Here is a 16,616-nt window from a genome sequence, read left to right as displayed (position 1 = left end):
ATCGGGTAGTGTGTATGGGGCTTTACTAGAGAGTAGAATAGACAAACAGATCTGCCAGCGGTTGAATGCTCTTGGCGTGATGTAATGGAGGTTGGAGGCACTCGGTGGGATGTGATGGAGGTTGGAGGCTCTTGGCGTGATGTAATGGAGGTTGGAGGCTCTTTGCGGGATGTAATGGACTTTCTTTAAAGGGACAATCACTGACAAGGCATGGTTTTCTCTTGTAAGTGATTGCCCCTTTAAAAAAACGTCCGAGATCGGCCGACATTCCACACCTCCGGCGATCTTGGATTCCATTACATCCCGCCGAATGTCTCAGCAGAAGTCTGTCTGTGCTTCTACATGATTCAATTACAGGAGCCATTACTAATGTTTCAATGTTAATTGATGATCAAGGGTTCAACTCCCTTCAGCATAACTTATCCAATATAAGAGCAGTGCAAGCAAAGTATCAATCTGCATCATCGTGCCTGACAGAATGTCACTGTAATCATAACATTAGTACAATTTCCATTTCTGAAACCGGTTGCTTCCAAACGTTGGGCTCTTAATTAAGAAGCAAGTAAATCTTTCATGGAAGTCACAAGATGTGAGTGACAGCAGCAAATGCAATCACATTAATATGCCCTCATCCTAATTTGATTAACACAAAGGCATTGTGGAGTCAGAGCTAAGTGCTACCATACTGGAATACAAATTCACACAGGTTACCATATCTTCTGAAATCCTTCAATATTTCAGATTTATGAAAAATAGCACTATTCAGATCATACCTCGCTCTCTTTATAGGGCAGATTCATCATGAACACATTGTGAACCTTCTCAATCACAATTTTTTCAGAATTCATAATTTCTCCTTTTGCAAAGACAGTTTTTCGGAAAGTGATATATATCTCCTAATTGGCGCTTCTCAGGGTCTATCCGGCTGCAGTCGCGGCCCCCCCTAACTCCTCCCCGATGTCAACAGAGGTCCCCACATCCCCACCGTCACGTTACTTTACTGCCGGGACCCCGAAAGATCACTGTAGCGGCAGACGCCCGCATCCGAACATATCCCTCCACCCCCCCCGCCGACACCATGTGTGCGGCCTTTCCCGCCCCAACGAGCTCCTTACTTTTGTGTGTACGGCCGCCCCCCACCCCGCAGACACAGTGTGCCCGCACCCAGCCCACCCCACTCGTCGACACCGTCTGTCCGCCCTCCTGCCAGCTCCTTACTGTCTATGAGGCTGATTTAGACCTGATCTGTGCTGTGCGTTTTCCATCAGCAGCGATCAGGTCTGAAGTGCGCATGCGCCAGCGCCATAGTGCGCCGGCGCATGCCAGAAAGCCGACGAATGTCATAGCCCAGGTCACTGGGTGGGAGGGGGCGCCGTTTAGGGGGTGCGGTCCCCTAATTAGCACATCTACGATCAGATCTGAATGACCCCCTATGTGCCCGCAACCGTACCCTGTCAGCGGCCACGCGTACCAACCTCTTGTGGTGCATCCTGCCACACATCACGCTGATACTAATCGCATATGTATAAACACATGAGATTAGTATTGCAAAGCGCAGCTCTCTCGATAAGAGCAACCCTTTGTGATGGCTGCCGGTCTCTGGACCTAGGAGTCCCTGGGAGTCCCTCTGCGCATGTGCAGAGTTGCGCGGCAGTCGCGGGTGATGCTAGGAGGGATCCGATCCGTCTGACAGCACCGATGCTGAAAGCAGTCCATAGGCTTCCATAGAGTAATACCAGCTTTTGCAGCTTGAACCGTATTGGAACCGGAGAAGAAGCAGCTTGCACAGTCTAGAGATGGTGCTAGCAGAGCCTTGATAATAGTACCAGACTGCAGAGTAACTGAAGCAGACTCAGAGGCAGCGGCAAGGTAGGAATCCAGCAGACAGGAGCGCGGATTCAGGCAGCTGACCGGATGCAGAAGATACACACAAGTGAGTGAGCACTCAGAGGAGTGTTGTTCCAACAAGGTGTTTGTGACCTGTGCAGAATTATGATGGAAATTAAAATATGTGCTGGAAGAGTTGAATTAGAGGAGTGAGCGTTATTGAGAGATGGTCCGACGCCTGTTGCTGTTTCACCTAAAAGGTGAATAATTGGTTTTCCTCCTTCCCTATGCAAAGGCCAGTCGTATTATGCCTTAGTCCACAGAGCTAAGGACATGAGAGACTGAGACTGGAGGACCAGTGTAAGAGGTATGTGGCTGTCGTAAGAAAGTATCTCTGCCACTAATCTGTGTAAACGGCACAACATGGCGATGGTGGGACTACCAACAGCCACTCATTTCCAGGTTGTAAAGATCTGTCCCTGGGATATTTACTTTCAGTTAATATTGTAAGAGATTTTGCATTTTAAGTCCATCTCTATCTCACTGCAATGATCCAGCTCCACAAATGGACATCTACTGCAGTGTTCCTACTGCATACTTTTGTAAAAATGCCTTAGTTCAAGCTGTCTCCTCCCCTCTGTCTTTGTAAACTCCTTGCCCTCAGCAATGCACCCTGGTGGAAATCTAGGTGCACTTGCATAAATCAGGGCGCCAAGGTTTAGTGCTGTTTGTACAGCATAAGGCAGCCATTTTGCTCTTTCACCTCTAGTATGGCAAAACACAGCATCAACAGGAGTTGTTGCTGTTCTTATCTCCTCCAATGATGACCCTCTGACAGCAGGAGGAAATGCATGGTGTACAGTAAGTACCCATGCTCTGCCTTCTATATTGAGTGGTATGCAGTGGCAGTGGGAAACATGGGGGTGAGGAGAAAGTTAGAACAGAACCCTGAAGTTGCTCCCAATGTCACTACCTGCTCTTTCTGAAATCAGCTTCTGCAGTACTAGTGGTGTACCTATAAGGGAGACACCATTATTTTTCAATGAAGAACTGAGGCACATGTGTAACTGGAAGTTTCTAAAGACATACAATGTACCCCAGCTAATGTCCTGATCCGCTATCCCCGCCCTGGAATTACCCTACTATTTAAGTATACACTGCTACAACTTGCGCAAGTTGGATACTTAGGCCCAGATTTATCAAGCCTTGGAGAGTAATAAATAGCACGATGATAAAGTACCAATCAATCAGCTCCTAAGTGTAATTTGTCAAACACAGCCTGAGACATGTCAGTTAGGAGCTGATTGGCTGGCACTTTATCACCATGCTATTTATCACTATCCAAGGTTTGATAAATGGGGGCCATACAGTAATTATCGGGGGGGGGGGGGCTAATGGGCCCTGATATAAATAGGCGCCTTTAGGACATAAGAAGTGTCCTGATTTCAGTTATACAGCCTCAGACAGCATACCCTCCAGCTGGACCTTTTTGGCAAATACAGTACCTTTTTTTATGGTCTGTACCGATTTTTGGCTCTCCAAACTTCCATTGAAAGTATAGGAAAAGGCCTTTACACGTGGCCACGCCCCCTTTTCGAATTTGTACCGATTTTTGTGTGTAAAATGTTGGAGGGTATGAGACCACAGAAAGGATTAAAAACACTTCCAAGACTAATGAATATGTCAGCACTATGGGTATAAGACAATATAATAAAACAAAGAGGCCGGGAAATCCCAATGGGGGTCATTCCGAGTTGATCGCTAGCTGCCGTTGTTTGCAGCACAGCGATCAGGCTAAAAATCTTCATTTCTGCGCATGCGTACGGGCCGCAGTACGCACGAGCAAAGTACTTTCACACAAAACTATGCAGTTTTACACAAGATCTAGCGACTCTTTTTCGTCGCTCTGTTGATCGGTGAGTGATTGACAGGAAGTGGGTGTTTCTGGGTGGTAATTGACCGTTTTCCGGAAGTGTGCAAAAAAACGCAGGCGTGTCAGGTGAAAACGCAGGCATGCCTGGGGAAACGGGGGAGTGGATGGCCGAATGCAGGGCGTGTTTGTGACGTCAAAGCAGGAACTAATCTGACTGAAGTGATCGCAAGGTAGGAGTAGGTTTGGAGCTACTTTGAATCTGCTTGAACATTTTTACGAGCAGTTCTGCTAACCTTTCGTTCGCACTTCTGCTAAGCTAAGATACACTCCCAGAGGGCGGTGGCCTAGCGTGTGCACGGCTGCTAAAAGCAGCTAGCGAGCTATCAACTCGGAATAACCTCCCATGTCTTCAGTGCCCTTACTTGAGCCTAGTGTGTTCATTCATTTTTTGGCATACTTCAATAACCACAATACGGCTTATTTGAATGTCACTGTGAACACTAGAAGGCACACAAAGACCAGTTTGTTTAGTGCACTGTCAACAAGCTGCAACACTTTAAATTAATGACAAATCCAGGACTAAACACAAATGTTTGTCCAAAGCGTCAGGTTTTCTTGTTACGCCTGTTACTGACACAAGTCAGCATGACTCTTCCAGACATAAATTTTGTCAACAGCAAATAATGATGCCACCAATGCTGTTTGTGGGAGCTTGTTAGATAAATCAATGAGGACAATAGGCCGCTGCTTTTGCTTCCTGCTGTTTCTTTGGTTACCAATTCAAGTAAAACAGTGAAAATTATAGTCTGATCACGCGCTGCGCTACGACAGCAGTGTATAATTGCTCGCCTCTCCCACAGGAAAGCTGTCTTTGTGAAATCCTGTCCGGCGTTCTTTTATAGATTACCATATGTTTCAAGCAAAATGCTTGACGGATAGAACACAGGATCGCCGGAAACTCTTATCTGAATTTAAAAGAGAAAAATATTTCACAGCAGCCTGGAAATCCCTGTGTTTTGAAGCTGATTAACGTCAATGATCAGCAAAGTCGTCTGCAAGTTTTGATGAAAGAATGCATTGGTATGCTTGTACACGTTACCAGGCTGACCTGTGGAATTAAAGCCCTTTGCACGATTATTGTGCTTGCAATTTATAATAAAAAAATAGTCACCTAGGGGTATATTTACTAACTTGTGGGTTTATAGAAGTGGAGATGTTGCCCATAGCAACCAATCAGATTCTACTTATCATTAATCTAGCACCTTCTAGAAGAGAATAACTAGAATCTGATTGACTGCTATGACCAACATCTCTACTTCTATAAACCTACACTTTAGTAAATAACCCCCCCTAGAAACAGTGGTGACAGCAAGTTTGTGAGCTGAATGAGAATGTCAGTTAAGTTCAGACCATGGCACTTCCTGGCCAATATTACATTGTTCATGATAGGTTCATAAGCGGCATTAGCTGCCAAAATGGCTGCCTCCACTGTACTTTATGTATTGTCACCACTATATAGGATGCATCCAGGGGTTAAAGTGGGGGGGAACGAGGTGGAACTGGGTTCCACCAGCTGTAATTGTAGGTGGAACTAGTTCCACCTCCTCCACGGCCTTACATGTTAATTCCATAACGTGTATAAGTGGTACCACTGTGTAGCATAATGTGAAAGAAGGGCACTACTGAGTGATGTAATGCGAATAAGGGGCTCTGTTGTGTGTCATAATGTGAATAAGGGACATTACTATGTGGTGTAATATCAATAAGGGGCACTACATGCGGTGTAATAGGAATAAGATTGTTCTACTGTGTGGCGTAATTTGAATTGGGGGTACTATTGTGTGACCACACCCCTTCCCTGCCTAATGGGAGGTGTGTGTGTGGTAGGTTGCACAGGAAATTAGTTCCACCACCTCTCATGGACCACTTTAAGCCCTGGGTGCGTCTAAACACAGCACCTATGGTGCTCTACATCCCACTTGGTGACGTGTTCACTTGATATATTCACAATGTCAGGCTGGGAAATTAAGTGACTACCAGTTGAATGCAATGCTAGTGGCATACTTACCGACATTTGAATTTTCCTCTCCAGGAGAAGCCTGGAGTGAAGGAGACGGTGGGCAATGATGGGGCGGCCGGCCTAGTTGCATCATGAGGCCCCGCCCCTCACGGTAAAATGCACAGTTTCATGCAGATTTGAATAGTGGGTGGTGCTACAAATACATGATTACCATAGAATCGCATAATTAGGTGCCTCCCCCTCCATGCGTACGACAGAGTCAAGGTAGTTATTTCCACTTTCTTCCCACTTCATTAGGAAGCGGGTTGGATGCGGAAGGGGTGTCCACTCTTCTGGGGGTGTGGGGCACAACCTGAAAAATTGTCTCCTGCAGGTTCTGGGAGAGAAGGCAAATATGGATAGTGTCCCCTAAAAAAGTGTGTACGCATAGTCAGCCATCAGAGAGGTAAGGCCAGTCACTAGAGCGGGCATGGTCAGTACATGGAATAACGGTTTTATTTTCATACTTACTCATTATATGGATTCCACTGTAGTGACTCAGAAGTGTGGTATAGAAGATCTACAGTATTTAGGTTAACAGTTGATACCAATGGGTTGACATGCATTAGGTCAACAGGTACAAAAGGTTGACTGATGAAAGATCGACACAAATGGTCAACACATGTTTTTCATTTTTTTCGGTCAAATCTTGTATGTTTGGTAATATGTGACCACCATCAGTAAAAACGAATACCAGTGCGGGCTTGTTTCACTTGCCACACTTTGGGCAAGGTGGCTCAGGGCCCGATTCAGACATGATCGCTCTTCTACGAATTTGCAGAGGTTTGCGATCACATAGTCGCCGCCCAGAGTGAATACCTGCTCCGTGCAAGTCTGCATAAGCCGTGCGAAAAGCTCTGCATACAGTATGCCGGTCAACTGAAATTCGTTCGCAAGTCAGTCACCATTGACTGTTTTTCCAGTCTCTGCGTAGCCAAGGACCTACTCCTACAGTGCGATAGCAACAGGCTGTTCGGGACTGGAGCTGACGTCACACACCCTCCTTGAAAACGCTTGAGAACGCCTGCGTCTTTCCTGACACTCCCAGAAAATGGATAGTTACCACCCGCAAACGTCCGCTTCCTGTCAATCAACTTGCGTACACCTAGCAATCAAAAAAGTTGCTGGATTCTTTTCGCAGTTTGGCCTCGCGTGTGCGTATTACGATCCATACACATAAGTAGTCGATCGATAATCAGCTGCCCTGCGAAAACGCACAGCAGCGATTAGGTCTGAATCGTGCCCTCATTCCGTTACTGCTACACTTGCCACAGGTTACAATTCCCAATTGTGGTCTATGGGGGTCATTCCGACCCGTTCGCACGCAGCGGTTTGTCGCTGCTGTGCGTACGGGTCCGGAATGCGCATGCGCGGCGGCCGCAGTGCGCAACGTTGCCCGGCGATTAGGGTCGCCGGGTTACGTTGCGTCCTACGAAGAAAGCGGTCGCAGAGCCGACTGCAAGAAGATTGACAGAAAGATCCGGATCCGGACCGTTGGAGACCGTTTTCGGGGAGTGGAGAAGAAAACGCAGGCGTGTCCAGCAGAACTGAGGGCGGATGTCTGACGTCAAAGCCGGCTCCAGCATCGCAGAGATCGCTGCACAGGGTAAGTATGTCCAGGCCTAGTCTTCTTTTACTTGAAATGTTCTTAGCTTAGCAGGGCTGCACAGCCCTGCTAAGCTAAAATACCCTCCCCCATAGGCGTGGACTAGTTGGCCGCAGCAGCAGCAAAAAGTTGCTGGCTGCGATCAACTCGGAATGACCACCAATGTGGATAGTAAATCAAGCAAATGTTGGGAAAACGTAAAAAAACCCAAACCAAAAAAGTATAGATCATTTGTGTGTCGATATTGTCATGTCGACCTTTTGAATCAGTAGACCATTTGTAGCTGTCGACCTTAAGCAATGTTGACCTTTTATACCTGACGACATAATGCATGATGACCATATGCTGTCGACATATTGACTAGACACTGTAATTTGGATACTGCTCCTCACTGGTGCTCTTTTTCTATTTGAATTGCTTTTCCCTCGCTGCCGGCCAAAAGTCAGTTAATAAGTAACCACGCTGGTCCGGCAGCAAAAGTTTTGAAAACAGCAGCTCAAATGGAAAATAGCTCACAAAAGGAAATAAAAACTGTATTAAGACAAGTAAAAAAAAAGATATATAATCTTAGATATATATTTATCTAAGGTCACTCTGGCCACACTCTGCAGCTTGTAGAGCTGCCCAGGTTCTCCTTCCTATTGCCAGTGGCCCCATGTCCTAGGCAAGAAATTGTGACATAATTGGTTTGGGGGGCTGGGTCAGCATAAAGCCTTCCAGATTCCTACAAGTTGGTAGGTGCATAGGAGATGTGAGCAAGAGGTAAGTCCACACATTGATTTCAGACCAGAGTAGGTTTAATTGAATATAACAGGATACACGTGACAGAAGGCAAACAGTCAATTGGTCATTATCAATCTCTCTTGGGATAAGTACTGGACAGTTTTACAGCAAAGTGACGCTACAATAACACAGTGACAGACTTGTGCACATGCAGATACTTTTATAGAGGCATGTAAACAAGTCTTGCACCTGGAGTCTAAACAGTCTGGCCTTTAAGTTTGGTGAATAATATCTACTCAGACATGTGATGATATTTTGACAGCGGAGGCATGCACAGTAACACACAGTTAAGAAATAGCATGTAGTGATTAACCATTTAACTTCATATCAGCAATCCCAACCTCTCTTTCTCTTTTTTGCAAACCAATACTTTCTCCCCACAGTTTCTAATGTAAAATGACTAACAGAGGCGTCTCTAGAGAGGAGGGGGTCCGTGTGCAGACTCCGTGTGTGGGCCCCCTCCTCTCCCGTAGCCGTTGCGCCTCTGCTAGCGCTCTGAGCGCTGTAGACTGTGGCACAGTGCCAGAGTCTACAGTGCATGCGCAGGACTCCGAAAAATGGCCGCAATGGTCTCTAATGGTCTCTAATGGTCAGTGCGCAAGCAGCAGCACGAATGCTATTGGAGAGGAGGGGGCCCACAGACGGTCAGCGATGGACTCCGGAAAGGTAAGTATAGGAGAAATGGGTGGTGTGTGCGGTGTGGGACCCCCTGGACTTAGGGGCCCGTGTGCACCGCACACACGGCACCCATTATAGAAACGCCAATGATTACTGCATTTATTATGGGTATATAGGGTTAGAACGTTTTCTAGATTTCTCTTTTGTGATCAACTTATTTATTGCCTGTGTCCAGGATGCTAGGAAATGCAGTGTCAAAGAGGACCTTATTTATATATGCAATGTATAGGCTGACATGTTATCCCAGGCCCCTTAATACATTGCAAGACAACATCTCAGTGTGCAGTGGTCACTTCCCCAATATGATGTAGCTACCCTCCTCCATCCCTTGTGGCGCCTTTTTTTTTTTTTTTTTCTCCCCTTTTCCCACATTGTGGTACCATATTGTTACTGCTCCTGGTCTAGCTCATTCAGAGCAGGGACACTTATAACCAATAATTTAGTAGACACCCACTGCTTCAATACTGTACCACTCAGAGATTTCCCAAAACCTCCTCAATGTCTACTCTGTGGTGGGTGCTGCTGGAGAATCTGCTCTCACATGACAGGCCAGTAACTAAGAGCATATAATTATTATTATTATTATTATTATTATTATTATTATTACCCTTTTTTTATATGGCGCCACAAGGGATCCACAGCGCCCATTACACAGTACATATTCAAATGAGCAAACAAGAAAACAGCACTTACAGTTCAAGACAATATAGGACAGGTATGAAAAACCAGGGGTTAGGTGCTATAAAAGGGAGCATGGAGTATAAGTAAGAAAAGGAAAGGCACAGGAGGAAAGAAAGCCCTGCTCTTGCAAGCTTACAATCTAAAAGGTGAAGGGTTGACAGACCGGGGTGACATATATGCCATACACTGTAATAAGCACTAATCTGCGCAAAACCTGGGGAACTTACTTTGGAGATACCTCAAAAGCCATGTACATTACTACTCACAACTAGTCACAGAACAGCCACAAGAATCGTTATCTTACAACCTCTGTTGATAACAATATTATCACACACACACAAACTCGCAGTGGCTTGCAGAAGTATTCAATCTCATGAAAAGTCAACAATTTTATCTGTTTTACAAATAATTGTTCTATTTGTTGACATGATTGTTCCACACAAGGAGCCTGATTCAAGTCGCTATGTAGTTGTGGCATGTAGAGATAAGCGGGTTCGGTTCCCTGAGAGGAGTGATACTGTGCAGGTGTCACATACATATAGTAGGAACATGTATCTGCAGTATAATTACACTGATCATACAGAATGAGAGAAGTGATACTGTGCAGCTGTCACATATAGATAGTAGGAATGTGTATCTGCAGTATAATTACACTGATCATACAGAATAAGAGAAGTGATACTGTGCAGTGTCACAGACAGGTAGTAGGAACAAGTATCTGCAGTATAATTACACTGATCATACAGAATGAGAGAAGTGATACTGTGCAGGTGTCACATATAGATAGTAGGAATGTGTATCTGCAGTATAATTACACTGATCGTACAGAATGAGAGAAGTGATACGGTGCAGGTGTCACATACAGATAGTAGGAACATGTATCTGCAGTATAATTACACTGATCGTACAGAATAAGAGAAGTGATGCTGTGCAGGTGTCACATACAGATAGTAGTAACATGTATCTGCAGTATAATTACACTGATCGTACAGAATAAGAGAAGTGATGCTGTGCAGGTGTCACATACAGATAGTAGGAATGTGAACCTGCAGTACCTCATTGCACCTCTTTTTCTTCTTTGCATGATGTGCTGTTTGGGGACTAGTTTTTTTAAGTGCCCTCCTGTCTGCCACTGCAGTGCCACTCCTAGATGGGCCAGGTGTTTGTGCCGCACACTTGTGTCACTTAGCTTAGTCATCCAGCTACCTCATTGCACCTCTTTTTCTTTTTTGCATCATGTGCTATTCGGGGCCTAGTCTTTAAATCTGCCCTCCTGTCTGACACTGCAGTGCCACTCCTAGATGGGCCAGGCGTTTGTGCCGTCCACTTGTGTTGCTTAGCTTAGTCATACAGCCACCTCGGTGCAACCTTCTGGCCTAAAAACAATATTGTTAGGTGTGAGGTGTTCAGAATAGACTGGAAATGAGTGGAAATTAATGTTATTGAGGTTAATAATACCGTAGGATTAAAATTACCCCCAAATTCTGTTATTTTAGCTGTTTTTATGGTTTTTTTAAAAAAATCATCTAGATCCAAAACCAAAACACAAAAGGGTGGTTTTGACAAAACCAATCCAGATCCAAAACACGAGCATGGAACCAGAACCAAAACCAAACCACAAAACACAAAAAGTGCCCGCTACACATCTCTAGTGGCATGAGACGTAAAGTAACGGTGGCGCATGTGCAGTACTGGTCCTGCATTGTTGGACGCACTACGGCTGCAGATGTCAAGAGTTTAACCATCTGCTGCAGTTTGGGGCCATTGATGGCCTTTATTTCCCAAAATGGAGGCATATCACCACAATTTTGGGGGAGTGCTGATGCCAGGATCTCCGTCGGAAGACAGATTTCCTGGTCTCATTGTAGGAGCAGCTGCAGCCAGCTTGTCTAAGGGTGTGTACACACGTGAGATCCTTGCTATGCCGATTTTTACTTGCGATTTCCCTTGAACTCCCCGGAGCCCAGATAGGACAGATTTTGACTAACTTTTCTTGAGATATGGACTATGTGTGCTTTCGATTTTGGCTTGTGTGAGATTTTGGCTTATGTGAGATGTCATTGACATGTGAGATGAACTAGATAGTACACCGATCTAGCAAGGATTGACTTGCCTGCACAGTCTATCTTTTCTTGCGATGCCGACCTGGCGGGACCACGCATCGGGATCGCAAGGTGACTTTCACCTTGCGATCTGCACTAACTTTTCTTGCGATTTTGACTATATAGTCAAAATCGAAAGAAAATATCTCACCGTGTGTACACACCCTAAGGCTATTCGATGCTGCATCATCGGACGCTTCACTGGATCAAAAATGCATGCAGGAGGTGTCTACTTATACAGACGCCTCCTGCTGCATTACCATATCTGTGCATTGTAGTAGTGATTACAATATATCACACCAGTCTTGAAGTAAATTTTAAAGCCCATAATTCATCATTTGTCTATTTTTAAATAATAACTGGGGAAAAAACGATTTATATAAGTATTCAACCCCTATAGACTAGTACTTGGTAGAACTTGTGCTGCAATCACAGCTTTAGGTCTGTTGGAGTAAGTGTTTACCACTATTATGGAGTGAATTTTGCCCATCCTTTCTGTCAGATTTGCTGCATGTTGTTCAGGTTGGCTGCATGATGCGTGTGGACAGCTTTCAAACAGCTCCACAGATTCTCAGTTGGATTGAGGTCTGTAGTTTGACTAGGTCATTGTAAACCAGTCACCTTTTTGTTCAGGCACTCGAGCCTAGTTTTGGCCTTGTGCTTGGGATCATTGTCCTGCTGAAAGGTGACCTTTCTGCCAAGCTTTACATTTCTAGCATACAGAAAGCAGTTAGTCTTGTAGTATATCTCTGTATTTTGCACCATCCATAGATACTTCAATTTTAACGCAATGCTCAGTCCCACTGTGGAAAAGCATCCTCACAATATGATGCTGCTGCTTCACTGTGGGGATGGTGTTTGCTGAAGAAAGGACAATGGGGGTCATTCCGACCTGTTCGCACGCAGCGGTTTATCGCTGCGGTGCGAACGGGTTCAGAATGCGCATGTGCGGCAGCCGCATTGCGCGTGCGTGATGTTGCCCGGCGACAGAGGTCGCCGGGTTACGATGCATCCAAAGAACGAAGTGGTCGCAGAGCGGACCGCTGAGAAGATTGACAGGAAGAAGGTGGTCCTAGGCGTCTCCACGGCGTTGGCGGCCGTTTTCCGGAAGTGGATCGAAAAACGCAGGCATGTCCAGTCCAACGGAGGGCGGATGTCTGACGTCAGAAGCAGCTTCAGCATCGCAGGGAGCAGCGCACAGGGTAAGTATGTCCAGGGCTACTCTGAAACTGCTTGAATTCTTTTTAGCTTAGCAGTGCTGCACAAGCGATCGCAGCCCTGCTAAGCTAAAATACACTCCCCCATAGGTGTGGACTGTTGATCGCAGCAGCAGCTAAAAGTTGCTGGCTGCGATCAACTCGGAATGAGGGCTAATATTAGGTTTGTGCGGGCGGTGTAATGGTTAGCATTACTGCCTCACAGCACTGAAGTCATTGATTCAGTTCCTACCATGGTCTATACTTGCCTACTTTTGAAAACTAGTTTCAAGGAGATTCCAGGCGGCAGCACAATACACCGCAGAAAGCGCGGCATGCCGTTGAAGGGGGGGGGTCATGCTTCGCCCAAAGTGCGTGTTGAGGACTACCTATAGGCGTATTTATTGACACTCAGGGTACTAAAAGCAGCAAAAACAAAAAAAGGGTAATACTATAGGTACACTAGAGTGATAATACAGGTGCACTAAATTATGATACCGTGTACATTTCTGAGAAGAAACGGAAGGTATATTACACATTACACCCAGTACACACAGCATATAATACATTATATTATACACAACCCCCCTCCACATATTGTACCCAGTACCATATTACATTACGTTAAACACAGCCCCACTCCCCCATATTACAGCCAGTACCACATAACATTACATTATACATAGCCCCAGTCAGTGCCTTAACTAGACATTTTTTTTAGCACTGTGTGCAAGAAACAGCATCGGTGCCCCCCTATAAAAACCTGGGCAAGTGTGTGCCGTAGGCGCGTGCGTGCCAAAATTTAGAGGCGTGGCTTCATAGGGAAGTGGCGTGGCCACAGAGTTCCCTTTTGCAGATTACGGGAGCATAGTCCCCCTTTTTTACACATTACGGCAGCATAGTCCCCCTTTTTTACACATTACAGCAGCATAGTCCCCATTTTTTACACAGTGCAGCAGGCAGACCCCCCCTTTTTTTTTTTTTTTTTTACACATTGTGGTAGGCAGTCCACCTTATTCACACATTATGGCAGGCAGTCCACCTTATTCACACATTATGGCAGGCAGTCCACCTTATTTACACATTATGGCAGGCGAGAGAGAGAGAGATACTCACCTTTGACAAGCCGGCATGCCTCTCCTCTTCCCGCCCTACACTGCACTCTTCGCAGCACAGGGCATTGTGGGTGGGCTGGGGGCGGGCTGGGAGAGACGTCATCTCTCCCAGCACATAGGAAGGGAGCGGAGGGGGAGCTGCAGCGCTGCCTGGCTACCTAGGTGAGAGTAGCAGTGATGGCGGAAGGAGGGCCGGACCCCCAGTGCGACGGAGCAGCCAGGTGGGTGTTGCCGGTGGTCCTGGCACACACCTCGTTACGGCCCTGGCCCCAGTTCCCCATATTACAGCCAGTACACACAGACCCATATTACATTATACAAAGCCCCAGTTCCCCATATTACAGCCAGTACACACAGACCCATATTACATTATACAAAGCCCCAGTTCCCCATATTACAGCCAGTACACACAGACCCATATTACATTATACAAAGCCCCAGTTCCCCATATTACAGCCAGTACACACAGACCCATATTACATTATACAAAGCCCCAGTTCCCCATATTACAGCCAGTACACACAGACCCATATTACATTATACAAAGCCCCAGTTCCCCATATTACAGCCAGTACACACAGACCCATATTACATTATACAAAGCCCCAGTTCCCCATATTACAGCCAGTACACACAGACCCATATTACATTATACAAAGCCCCAGTTCCCCATATTACAGCCAGTACACACAGACCCATATTACATTATACAAAGCCCCAGTTCCCCATATTACAGCCAGTACACACAGACCCATATTACATTATACAAAGCCCCAGTCCCCCATATTACAGCCAGTACACACAGTACCATATTACATTACATTACACAGCCTACCATCCCCACAATATTACACTGATTAGCACACTACATTTCACACAGCCCTCCTCCCTCATATCACAGATAGTACACAGCACCATATTACATTATATTACACACAGCACAATCCTACAACACCCCCCCCCCCACCCCCAATATTACACGTGGTAGCACATTACATATCAAACAGCCCCCCCTCCCCTCCCCCTTATGACAGAAAGTACCATATGTCATTATAGCATGCACAGCACACACACCCCTCCCCCGACCACATTATACACATCCCCCCTTTCTCATAAAACCCCCAGCACATACAGCACCCACCTGGCTATTGCTGCTCCTTCCTGTGAAGAGCAGGAGCCGGGGCCGGGACAGTGTGGTGGAAGGAGGCAGCAGCACTGGGCAGGAACATGAGGAGGAGCAGGAAGAGGTAAGCTGGGCTGTGTATTACACGCAGCCCTGTGAGTGAGGTGGGCGGGGCCAGCAGCAGGGAAGCAGGGCATTGGCTGTCAGTAGGCCAGCTGCTCTGCTGTTTATGCTCCTGCCTCCGCTCAGGCTGCCAGCTGTGTGTGCACAGCAGGAGGCAGGACGGCCACCACGGCTCTGAACTCTTACGTTCAGACCCCGCCCCCGCATTTCCAGACTCGCGCCCGGGAGGGCAGGAAAGGTATGCGGGGCAGCGGGAGGCTCATTGAAAAATCGGGAGCTTCCCGCTGAATGCGGGAGGGTAGGCAAGTCTGCCATGGTCCTAACGGTGAGGAGTTTGTATATTCTCCCCTTGCTTGAATGGGTTTCCTCCAGGTTTTCTACCACAATCCAAAAATATAGGATAATTGAAATACATTTTTATGGTAATATCTTTCATCTTTGCAAACATGGTGCTTCTACAGCACAGGAGTTGAATACTTACGCAAGCAGCATATTTCATTTTTATTTACAAAAAATCTTCAGACAAATAATGAATTATGAGTTTGGAAATTTACTACTAATGGTTCACAATAAGAAAAACAAACCTGGAACAATCTGTGTGTCATTTGTAACAAAGACAAATCTGTTGACTTTTTAGGGAGTTGAATAAAGAGGAGGATTGAACAACTTTATACTGTATAACTTACTCTTAGGTAGACTTGCATGCTGGCAACATTAATCAAACCAAGTTCTCTTAAGAGTTATAACATAACATGAGGAATAGCATCTGCCCACAGAATTAAACATAAGTTTTTCTGTTTCACCTTGATCCCTCGGGGTAACTATTACTGTGGGAATTTTGCTCAGCCTGAGACTTTCCACATAAGTATTAAAATCACGGCAGAGAATATACGATTAGAAAAACAATGCTGCCACCTTGTGGCTGGTACTTTTTCCTTAGAAAATTGTATGTCCATTTCTCTATGGATGTGATGTAGAAACTATAAGGGACCTGTCAACAAATGATCCTCTATTCATATGCCAAACTCCTTGTTGATGTGGGTGTAGAAGGACTGGAGCGACAACTTCTGGAGTGAAACAGAACCACATACAATTGTCTGCAGAATGCACCCAGACAGAGGTATGAGGCATCTGCAGAGATCACCACCGGTGCGTGCACATTGGAGTACTGGGGAGCTTGTGACAGAGCCGGCCCTATCCAATATGATGCCCTAGGCAAGATTTTGGCTGGTGCCCCCTAGCACCACCGCTAGTTCCGCCTCTGACCCTGCACCCCTTTCCCAGCACCATCACCTCCCACCCATAGCAGTCCTTTTTTTTTTTCCTACCCCCTGTAATTTAAATATGAACAGTGTGCTCATTCGGCGCACAGCCCAAAAAGGTATGTGTTTTTGCTGGCAAGGGGCATGGCCACACAATAGTACCCCCAATTCAAATTATGCCTCACAGT

The 16,616-nt window shown here is 45.9% G+C and overlaps 1 long non-coding RNA gene across 2 annotated transcripts in view; it reads right to left on the bottom strand.

The window, feature by feature from the left end:
* Positions 1–15,209, bottom strand: part of LOC134911160 (uncharacterized) — a 350,439-nt gene extending 335,230 nt beyond the window's left edge. For both annotated transcript variants that reach the window (XR_010176368.1, XR_010176369.1), the window contains exon 1: positions 15,062–15,209. This is a non-coding gene — a long non-coding RNA (uncharacterized LOC134911160). The remainder of the gene's footprint in view (positions 1–15,061) is intronic.
* Positions 15,210–16,616: the final 1,407 nt, after the last annotated feature.

The sequence above is a fragment of the Pseudophryne corroboree genome, chromosome 4 (assembly GCF_028390025.1).
Source record: "Pseudophryne corroboree isolate aPseCor3 chromosome 4, aPseCor3.hap2, whole genome shotgun sequence".
In the NCBI taxonomy this organism is placed as follows: domain Eukaryota; kingdom Metazoa; phylum Chordata; class Amphibia; order Anura; family Myobatrachidae; genus Pseudophryne; species Pseudophryne corroboree.
The sequence above is the reverse complement of the archived record's forward strand: the minus strand, read 5'-3'. Positions and strand labels throughout refer to the sequence as shown.